Source organism: Lissotriton helveticus, chromosome 3_2 (genome assembly GCF_964261635.1).
Source record: "Lissotriton helveticus chromosome 3_2, aLisHel1.1, whole genome shotgun sequence".
NCBI classification, from domain to species: Eukaryota; Metazoa; Chordata; class Amphibia; order Caudata; family Salamandridae; genus Lissotriton; species Lissotriton helveticus.
Genome location: NC_136062.1, coordinates 370300482 through 370311661, shown reverse-complemented (window position 1 = coordinate 370311661; position 11180 = coordinate 370300482).

Below are 11180 nucleotides of genomic sequence, written 5' to 3'. Positions count from 1 at the left end.
ATCACTCACATTTTTTTTATAAAACAAGTACATGTTTTTTTCAGGAATCCACTCTCTAAAACCTAAAAGTAATTTTTTTAAAACATCTTTCTAGGCTTCCACTCAACCCTAATCTTGCAAGAAAATTGCAATTAAATTGTTGAATAATGCAATCACCCTTAACCTAAAACTAAATTTAAATCAACATTTTTGCAGTAACACCCTCACATTTTTTTTTATAAAATTGTTGAAATAGTGCAATCACCCTTAACCTAAAACTAAATTGACATCAACATTTTTGCAGTAACACACTTACATTTTTTTTAAATAAAATTATGGAAATAATGCAATCACCCTTAACCTAAAACTAAATTTAAATCAACATTTTTGCAGTAACACACTCACATTTTTTTTATAAAATTGTTGAAATAATGCAATCACCCTTAACCTAAAACTAAATTTAAATCAACATTTTTGCAGGAACACACTCACATTTTTTTTTTTAAATGTTGAAATAATGCAATCACCCTAAACTTAAAACTAAATTGAAATCAACATTTTTGCAGTAACACACTCACATGTTTTTTTTATAAAACAAGTACATTTTTTTTCAGAAATCAACTCTCTGAAAATTAAACTAATTTTTAAACAATTTCATTCTAGGCATCCACTGTCCTTAATCTTGCAAGAAATGTTCACTTACCTTGTTGAAATAATGCCTTAATATTAAAATAATATTAATAATAACAAAAATAATAATAATAATAATAATAATAATAATAATAATAATAATAATAATAATAAAAATAATCCCTTAACCTCAGACTAAATTTAAATCAACATTTTTGCAGTAACACACTCACATTTTTTTTATAAAATTGTTGAAATAATGTAGTCACCCTTAACCTAAAACTAAATTTAAATCAACATTTTTGCAGTAACACACTCACATTTTTTTTTATAAAACATGTACATTTTTTTCTTTCAGAAATCAACTCTCTGAAAATTACACTAAGTTTTTAATCAATTTCATTCTAGGCATCCACTGTCTTTAATCTTGCAAGACATTTTCAATTACCTTGTTAAAATAATGCCTTAATATTAAAATAATAATAATAATAATAATAATAATAATAATAATAATAATAATAATAATAAAAATAATCCCTTAACCTAAAACTGAATTTAAATCAACATTTTTGCAGTAACACACTCACATTTTTTTTTATAAAATTGTTGAAATAGTGCATCACGCTTAACCTAAAACTAAATTTACATCAACATTTTTGCAGTAACACACTCACATTTTTTTAAATAAAATTATTGAAATAATGCAATCACCCTTAACCTAAAACTAAATTTAAATCAACATTTTTGCAGTAACACACTCGCATTTTTTTTTATAAAACAAGTACTTTTATTTTTCAGCAATCCACTCTCTGAAATCTAAAAGTAACTCTTTTTTTAAAACGTCATTCAAGTCTTCCACTCTCCCTAATCTTGCAAGAAAATTTCAATTAAATTGTTGAAATAATGCAATCACACTTAACCTAAAACTAAATTTAAATCAACATTTTTGCAGTAACACACTCACATTTTTTTTTATAAAATTGTTGAAATAATGCAATCACCCTTAACCCAAAACAACATTTTAATCAACATTTTTGCAGTAACACACTCACATCTTTTTTATATAAAAATGGTGAAATAGTGCAATCACCCTTAACCTAAAACTAAATTTACATCAACATTTTTGCAGTAACACACTCACATTTTTTTAAATAAAATTATTGAAATAATGCAATCACCCTTAACCTAAAACTAAATTTAAATCAACATTTTTGCAGTAACACACTAACATTTTTTTTTTATAAAACAAGTAAATTTTTTGTTTTCAGAAATCAACTCTCTGAAAATTAAACTAATTTTTAATCAAGTTCATTCTAGGCATCCACTGTCCTTAATCTTGCAAGACATTTTCAATTACCTCATTGAAATAATGCCTTAATAATAAAATAATAATAATAATAATAATAATATTAATAATAATACAAATAATAATAATAATAATAATAATAATAATAATAATAATAATAATAATAATAATAATAATAATAATAAAAATAATCCCTTAACCTAAAACTACATTTAAATCAAAATTTTTGCAGTAACACACCCATTATTTTTTAATAAAACAAGTACATTTGTTTTTTCAGGAATCCACTCTCTAAAACCTAAAAGTAATTTTTTTTAAATGTCTTTCTAGGCTTCCACTCTCCCTAATCTTGCAAGAAAATTTCAATTAAATTGTTGAAATAATGCAATCACCCTTAACCTAAAACTCAATTTAAATCAACATTTTTGCAGGAACACACTCACATTTTATTTTTTTAAATGTTGAAATAATGCAATCACCCTAAACTTAAAACTAAATTTAAATCAACATTTTTGCAGTAACACACTCACATGTTTTCTTTATAAAACAAGTACATTTTTTTTCTCCAGAAATCAACTCTCTGAAAATTAAACTAATTTTTAAACAATTTCATTCTAGGCATCCACTGTCCTTAATCTTGCAAGAAATGTTCACTTACCTTGTTGAAATAATGCCTTAATAATAAAATAATAATAATAATAATAAAAATAATAATAATAATAATAATAATAATAATAATAATAATAATAATAATAATAATAATAATAATAAAAATAATCCCTTAACCTCAAACTAAATTTAAATCAACATTTTTGCAGTAACAAACTCACATTTTTTTTATAAAATTGTTGAAATAATGTAATCACCCTTAACCTAAAACTAAATTTAAATCAACATTTTTGCAGTAACACACTCACATTTTTTTTTATAAAACATGTACATTTTTTTCTTTCAGAAATCAACTCTCTGAAAATTACACTAAGTTTTTAATCAATTTCATTCTAGGCATCCACTGTCTTTAATCTTGCAAGACATTTTCAATTACCTTGTTAAAATAATGCCTTAATAATAAAATAATAATAATAGTAATAATAATAATAATAATAATAATAATAATAATAATAATAAAAATAATCCCTTAACCTAAAACTAAATTTAAATCAACATTTTTGCAGTAACACACTCACATTTTTTTTTATAAAATTGTTGAAATAGTGCATCACGCTTAACCTAAAACTAAATTTACATCAACATTTTTGCAGTAACACACTCACATTTTTTTAAATAAAATTATTGAAATAATGCAATCACCCTTAACCTAAAACTAAATTTAAATCAACATTTTTGCAGTAACACACTCGCATTTTTTTTTATAAAACAAGTACTTTTATTTTTCAGCAATCCACTCTCTGAAATCTAAAAGTAACTCTTTTTTTAAAACGTCATTCAAGTCTTCCACTCTCCCTAATCTTGCAAGAAAATTTCAATTAAATTGTTGAAATAATGCAATCACACTTAACCTAAAACTAAATTTAAATCAACATTTTTGCAGTAACACACTCACATTTTTTTTAATAAAATTGTTGAAATAATGCAATCACCCTTAACCCAAAACAACATTTTAATCAACATTTTTGCAGTAACACACTCACATCTTTTTTCTATAAAAATGGTGAAATAGTGCAATCACCCTTAACCTAAAACTAAATTTACATCAACATTTTTGCAGTAACACACTCACATTTTTTTAAATAAAATTATTGAAATAATGCAATCACCCTTAACCTAAAACTAAATTTAAATCAACATTTTTGCAGTAACACACTAACATTTTTTTTTTATAAAACAAGTAAATTTTTTGTTTTCAGAAATCAACTCTCTGAAAATTAAACTAATTTTTAATCAAGTTCATTCTAGGCATCCACTGTCCTTAATCTTGCAAGACATTTTCAATTACCTCATTGAAATAATGCCTTAATAATAAAATAATAATAATAATAATAATAATAATAATATTAATAATAATACAAATAATAATAATAATAATAATAATAATAATAATAATAATAATAATAATAATAATAATAATAATAATAATAATAAAAATAATCCCTTAACCTAAAACTACATTTAAATCAAAATTTTTGCAGTAACACACCCATTATTTTTTAATAAAACAAGTACATTTGTTTTTTCAGGAATCCACTCTCTAAAACCTAAAAGTAATTTTTTTTAAATGTCTTTCTAGGCTTCCACTCTCCCTAATCTTGCAAGAAAATTTCAATTAAATTGTTGAAATAATGCAATCACCCTTAACCTAAAACTCAATTTACATCAACATTTTTGCAGTAACACACTCACATTTTTTTTAATAAAATTATTGAAATAATGCAATCACCCTTAACCTAAAACTAAATTAAAATTAACATTTTTGCAGTAACACACTCACATTTTTTTCAAAAAAACAAGTACATTTTTTTTTCAGAAATCAACTCTCTGAAAATTAAACTAATTTTTAAACAATTTCATTCTAGGCATCCACTGTCCTTAATCTTGCAAGAAATTTTCACTTACCTTGTTGAAATAATGCCTTAATAAAATAATAATAATAATATTAATAATAATAATAATAATAATAATAATAATAATAATAATAATAATAATAATAATAATAATAATAAAAATAATCCCTTCACCTAAAACTAAATTTAAATCAACATTTTTGCAGTAACACACTCACATTTGTTTTCAATAAAATTGTAGAAATAATGTAATCACCCTTAAACTAAAACTAAATTTAAATCAACATTTTTGCAGTAACACACTCACATTTTTTTTTAGAAAACAAGTACATTTTTTTTCCAGAAATCAACTCTCTGAAAAATAAACACATTTTTAATCAATTTCATTCTAGGCATCCACTGTCCTTAATCTTGCAAGAAATTTTCAATTACCTTGTTGAAATAATGCCTTAATAACAAAATATTAATAATAAAAATAATAATAATAATAATAATAATAATAATAAAAATAATCCCTTAACCTAAAACTAAATTTAAATCAACATTTTTGCAGTAACACACTCACATTTTTTTTATAACATTGTTGAAATAATGCAATCACCCTTAACTTAAAACTAAATTTAAATCAACATTTTTGCAGTAACACACTCACATATTTTTTTTTTATAAAATAAGTACATTTTTTTTAGGAATCCACTCTCGAAAACCTAAAAGAAATTTTTTTAAATCGTCTTTCGAAGCTTCCACTCTCCCTAATCTTGCAAGAAAATGTCAATAAAATTGTTGGAAAAATGCAATCACCCTTAACCTAAAACTAAATTTAAATCAACATTTTTGCAGTAACACACTCAAATTTTTTTTATAAAACAAGTACATTTTTTTTTCAGGAATGCACTCACTAAAACCTAAAAGTAATTTTTTTAAACCGTCTTTCTAGGCTTCCACTCAACCCTAATCTTGCAAGAAAATTTCAATTAAATTGTTGAAATAATGCAATCACCCTTAACCTAAAACTAAATTTAAATCAACATTTTTGCAGTAACACACTCACATTTTTTTTAATAAAATTGTTGAAATAGTGCAATCACCCTTAACCTAAAACGAAATTTAAATCAACATTTTTGCAGTAACACACTCACATTTTTTTTTATAAAATTGTTGAAATAATGCAATCACCCTTAACCTAAAACTAAATTTAAATCAACATTTTTGCAGTAACACACTCGCATTTTTTTTTATAAAACAAGTACTTTTATTTTTCAGGAATCCACTCTCTAAAACCTAAAAGTAATTTTTTTTAAACGTCTTTCTAGGCTTCCACTCAACCCTAATCTTGCAAGAAAATTTCAATTAAATTGTTGAAATAATGCAATCACCCTTAACCCAAAACAACATTTTAATCAACATTTTTGCAGTAACACACTCACATCTTTTTTTATAAAATTGTTGAAATAGTGCAATCACCCTTAACCTAAAACTAAATTTACATCAACATTTTTGCAGTAACACACTCACATTTTTTTTTTTTTATAAAACAAGTACATTTTTTTTAGGAATCCACTCTCGAAAACCTAAAAGAAATTTTTTTGAATCGTCTTTCGAAGCTTCCACTCTCCCTAATCTTGCAAGAAAATTTCAATAAAATTGTTGGAAAAATGCAATCACCCTTAACCTAAAACTAAATTTAAATCAACATTTTTGCAGTAACACACTCACGTATTTTTTTTATAAAACAAGTACATTTTTTTTTCAGCAATCCACTCTCTGAAATCTAAAAGTAACTCTTTTTTTAAAACGTCATTCAAGTCTTCCACTCTCCCTAATCTTGCAAGAAAATTTCAATTAAATTGTTGAAATAATGCAATCACCCTTAACCTAAAACTAAATTTAAATCAACATTTTTGCAGTAACACACTCACATTTTTTTTTATAAAATTGTTGAAATAATGCAATCACCCTTAACCTAAAACGAAATTTAAATCAACATTTTTGCAGTAACACACTCACATTTTTTTTTATAAAATTGTTGAAATAATGCAATCACCCTTAACCTAAAACTAAATTTAAATCAACATTTTTGCAGTAACACACTCGCATTTTTTTTATAAAACAAGTACTTTTATTTTTCAGCAATCCACTCTCTGAAATCTAAAAGTAACTCTTTTTTTAAAACGTCATTCAAGTCTTCCACTCTCCCTAATCTTGCAAGAAAATTTCAATTAAATTGTTGAAATAATGTAATCACCCTTAACCTAAAACTAAATTTAAATCAACATTTTTGCAGTAACACACTCACATTTTTTTAATAAAATTGTTGAAATAATGCAATCACCCTTAACCCAAAACAACATTTTAATCAACATTTTTGCAGTAACACACTCACATCTTTTTTTTATAAAATTGTTGAAATAGTGCAATCACCCTTAACCTAAAACTAAATTTACATCAACATTTTTGCAGTAACACACTCACATTTTTTTAAATAAAATTATTGAAATAATGCAATCACCCTTAACCTAAAACTAAATTTAAATCAACATTTTTGCAGTAACACACTAACATTTTTTTTTTATAAAACAAGTAAATTTTTTGTTTTCAGAAATCAACTCTCTGAAAATTAAACTAATTTTTAATCAAGTTCATTCTAGGCATCCACTGTCCTTAATCTTGCAAGACATTTTCAATTACCTCATTGAATTAATGCCTTAATAATAAAATAATAATAATAATAATAATAATATTAATAATAATACAAATAATAATAATAATAATAATAACAATAATAATAATAATAATAATAATAATAATAATAAAAATAATCCCTTAACCTAAAACTACATTTAAATCAAAATTTTTGCAGTAACACACCCATTATTTTTTAATAAAACAAGTACATTTGTTTTTTCAGGAATCCACTCTCTAAAACCTAAAAGTAATTTTTTTTAAACGTCTTTCTAGGCTTCCACTCTCCCTAATCTTGCAAGAAAATTTCAATTAAATTGTTGAAATAATGCAATCACCCGTAACCTAAAACTAAATTTAAATCAACATTTTTGCAGGAACACACTCACATTTTATTTTTTTAAATGTTGAAATAATGCAATCACCCTAAACTTAAAACTAAATTTAAATCAACATTTTTGCAGTAACACACTCACATGTTTTTTTTATAAAACAAGTACATTTTTTTATTCCAGAAATCAACTCTCTGAAAATTAAACTAATTTTTAAACAATTTCATTCTAGGCATCCACTGTCCTTAATCTTGCAAGAAATGTTCACTTACCTTGTTGAAATAATGCCTTAATAATAAAATAATAATAATAATAATAAAAATAATAATAATAATAATAATAATAATAATAATAATAATAATAAAAATAATCCCTTAACCTCAAACTAAATTTAAATCAACATTTTTGCAGTAACACACTCACATTTTTTTTTATAAAATTGTTGAAATAATGTAATCACCCTTAACCTAAAACTAAATTTAAATCAACATTTTTGCAGTAACACACTCACATTTTTTTTTATAAAACAAGTACACTTTTTTTTAGAAATCAACTCTCTGAAAATTAAACTAAGTTTTTAATCAATTTCATTCTAGGCATCCACTGTCCTTAATCTTGCAAGACATTTTCAATTACCTTGTTGAAATAATGTCTTAATAATAAAATAACATTAATAATAATAATAATAATAATAATAATAATAAAACATTATAATAATAATAATAATAATAATAATAATAATAATAATAATAATAATAATAAAAATAATAATAATAATAATAATAATAATAATAATAATAATAATAATAAAAATAATCCCTTAACCTAAAACTACATTTAAATCAAAATTATGTTTGCAGTAACGCACTCACATTTTTTTTAATAAAACTGTTGAAATAGTGCAATCACCCTTAACCTAAAACTAAGTTGACATCAACATTTTTGCAGTAATACACTCACATTTTTTTTATAAAATTGTTGAAATAGTGCAGTCACCCTTAACCTAAAACTAAATTTACATCAACATCACTCACATTTTTTTTATAAAACAAGTACATGTTTTTTTTCAGGAATCCACTCTCTAAAACCTAAAAGTAATTTTTTTAAAACATCTTTCTAGGCTTCCACTCAACCCTAATCTTGCAAGAAAATTTCAATTAAATTGTTGAATAATGCAATCACCCTTAACCTAAAACTAAATTTAAATCAACATTTTTGAAGTAACACACTCACATTTTTTTTTATAAAATTGTTGAAATATTGCAATCACCCTTAACCTAAAACTAAATTTACATCAACATTTTTGCAGTAACACACTCACATTTTTTTAAATAAAATTATTGAAATAATGCAATCACCCTTAACCTAAAACTAAATTAAAATCAACATTTTTGCGGTAACACACTCAAATTTTTTTTAAAAAAGAAGTACATTTTTTTTTCAGAAATCAACTCTCTGAAAATGAAACTAATTTTTAAACAATTTCATTCTAGGCATCCACTGTCCTTAATCTTGCAAGAAATTTTCACTTACCTTGTTGAAATAATGCCATAATAATAATAATAATAATAATAATAATAATAATAATAATAATAATAATAATAATAATAAAAATAATCCCTTCACCTAAAACTAAATTTAAATCAACATTTTTGCAGTAACACACTCACATTTTTTTTAATAAAATTGTAGAAATAATGTAATCACCCTTAAACTAAAACTATATTTAAATCAACATTTTTGCAGTACACACAAATTTTTTTTTAGAAAACAAGTACATTTTTTTTCCAGAAATCAACTCTCTGAAAATTAAACAAGTTTTTAATCAATTTCATTCTAGGCATCCACTGTCCTTAATCTTGCAAGATATTTTCAATTACCTTGTTGAAATAATGCCTTAATAATAAAATATTAATAATAAAAATAATAATAATAATAATAATAATAATAAAAATAATCCCTTAACCTAAAACTAAATTTAAATCAACATTTTTGCAGTAACACACTCACATTTTTTTTTATAACATTGTTGAAATAATGCAATCACCCTTAACTTAAAACTAAATTGAAATCAACATTTTTGCAGTAACACACTCACATATTTTTTTTTATAAAACAAGTACATTTTTTTTTAGGAATCCACTCTCGAAAACCTAAAAGAAATTTTTTAAAATCGTCTTTCGAAGCTTCCATTCTCCCTAATCTTGCAGGAAAATTTCAATAAAATTGTTGGAAAAATGCAATCACCCTTAACCTAAAACTAAATTTAAATCAACATTTTTGCAGTAACACACTCACGTATTTTTTTTATAAAACAAGTACATTTTTTTTTCAGCAATCCAACGTCATTCAAGTCTTCCATCTCCCTAATCTTGCAAGAAAATGTCAATAAAATTGTTGGAAAAATGCAATCACCCTTAACCTAAAACTAAATTTAAATCAACATTTTTGCAGTAACACACTCAAATTTTTTTTATAAAACAAGTACATTTTTTTTTCAGGAATGCACTCACTAAAACCTAAAAGTAATTTTTTTAAACCGTCTTTCTAGGCTTCCACTCAACCCTAATCTTGCAAGAAAATTTCAATTAAATTGTTGAAATAATGCAATCACCCTTAACCTAAAACTAAATTTAAATCAACATTTTTGCAGTAACACACTCACATTTTTTTTAATAAAATTGTTGAAATAGTGCAATCACCCTTAACCTAAAACGAAATTTAAATCAACATTTTTGCAGTAACACACTCACATTTTTTTTTATAAAATTGTTGAAATAATGCAATCACCCTTAACCTAAAACTAAATTTAAATCAACATTTTTGCAGTAACACACTCGCATTTTTTTTTATAAAACAAGTACTTTTATTTTTCAGGAATCCACTCTCTAAAACCTAAAAGTAATTTTTTTTAAACGTCTTTCTAGGCTTCCACTCAACCCTAATCTTGCAAGAAAATTTCAATTAAATTGTTGAAATAATGCAATCACCCTTAACCCAAAACAACATTTTAATCAACATTTTTGCAGTAACACACTCACATCTTTTTTTTATAAAATTGTTGAAATAGTGCAATCACCCTTAACCTAAAACTAAATTTACATCAACATTTTTGCAGTAACACACTCAAATTTTTTTTTTTTTATAAAACAAGTACATTTTTTTTAGGAATCCACTCTCGAAAACCTAAAAGAAATTTTTTTGAATCGTCTTTTGAAGCTTCCACTCTCCCTAATCTTGCAAGAAAATTTCAATAAAATTGTTGGAAAAATGCAATCACCCTTAACCTAAAACTAAATTTAAATCAACATTTTTGCAGTAACACACTCACGTATTTTTTTTATAAAACAAGTACATTTTTTTTTTCAGCAATCCACTCTCTGAAATCTAAAAGTAACTCTTTTTTTAAAACGTCATTCAAGTCTTTCACTCTCCCTAATCTTGCAAGAAAATTTCAATTAAATTGTTGAAATAATGCAATCACCCTTAACCTAAAACTAAATTTAAATCAACATTTTTGCAGTAACACACTCACATTTTTTTTTATAAAATTGTTGAAATAATGCAATCACCCTTAACCTAAAACGAAATTTAAATCAACATTTTTGCAGTAACACACTCACATTTTTTTTTATAAAATTGTTGAAATAATGCAATCACCCTTAACCTAAAACTAAATTTAAATCAACATTTTTGCAGTAACACACTCGCATTTTTTTTTATAAAACA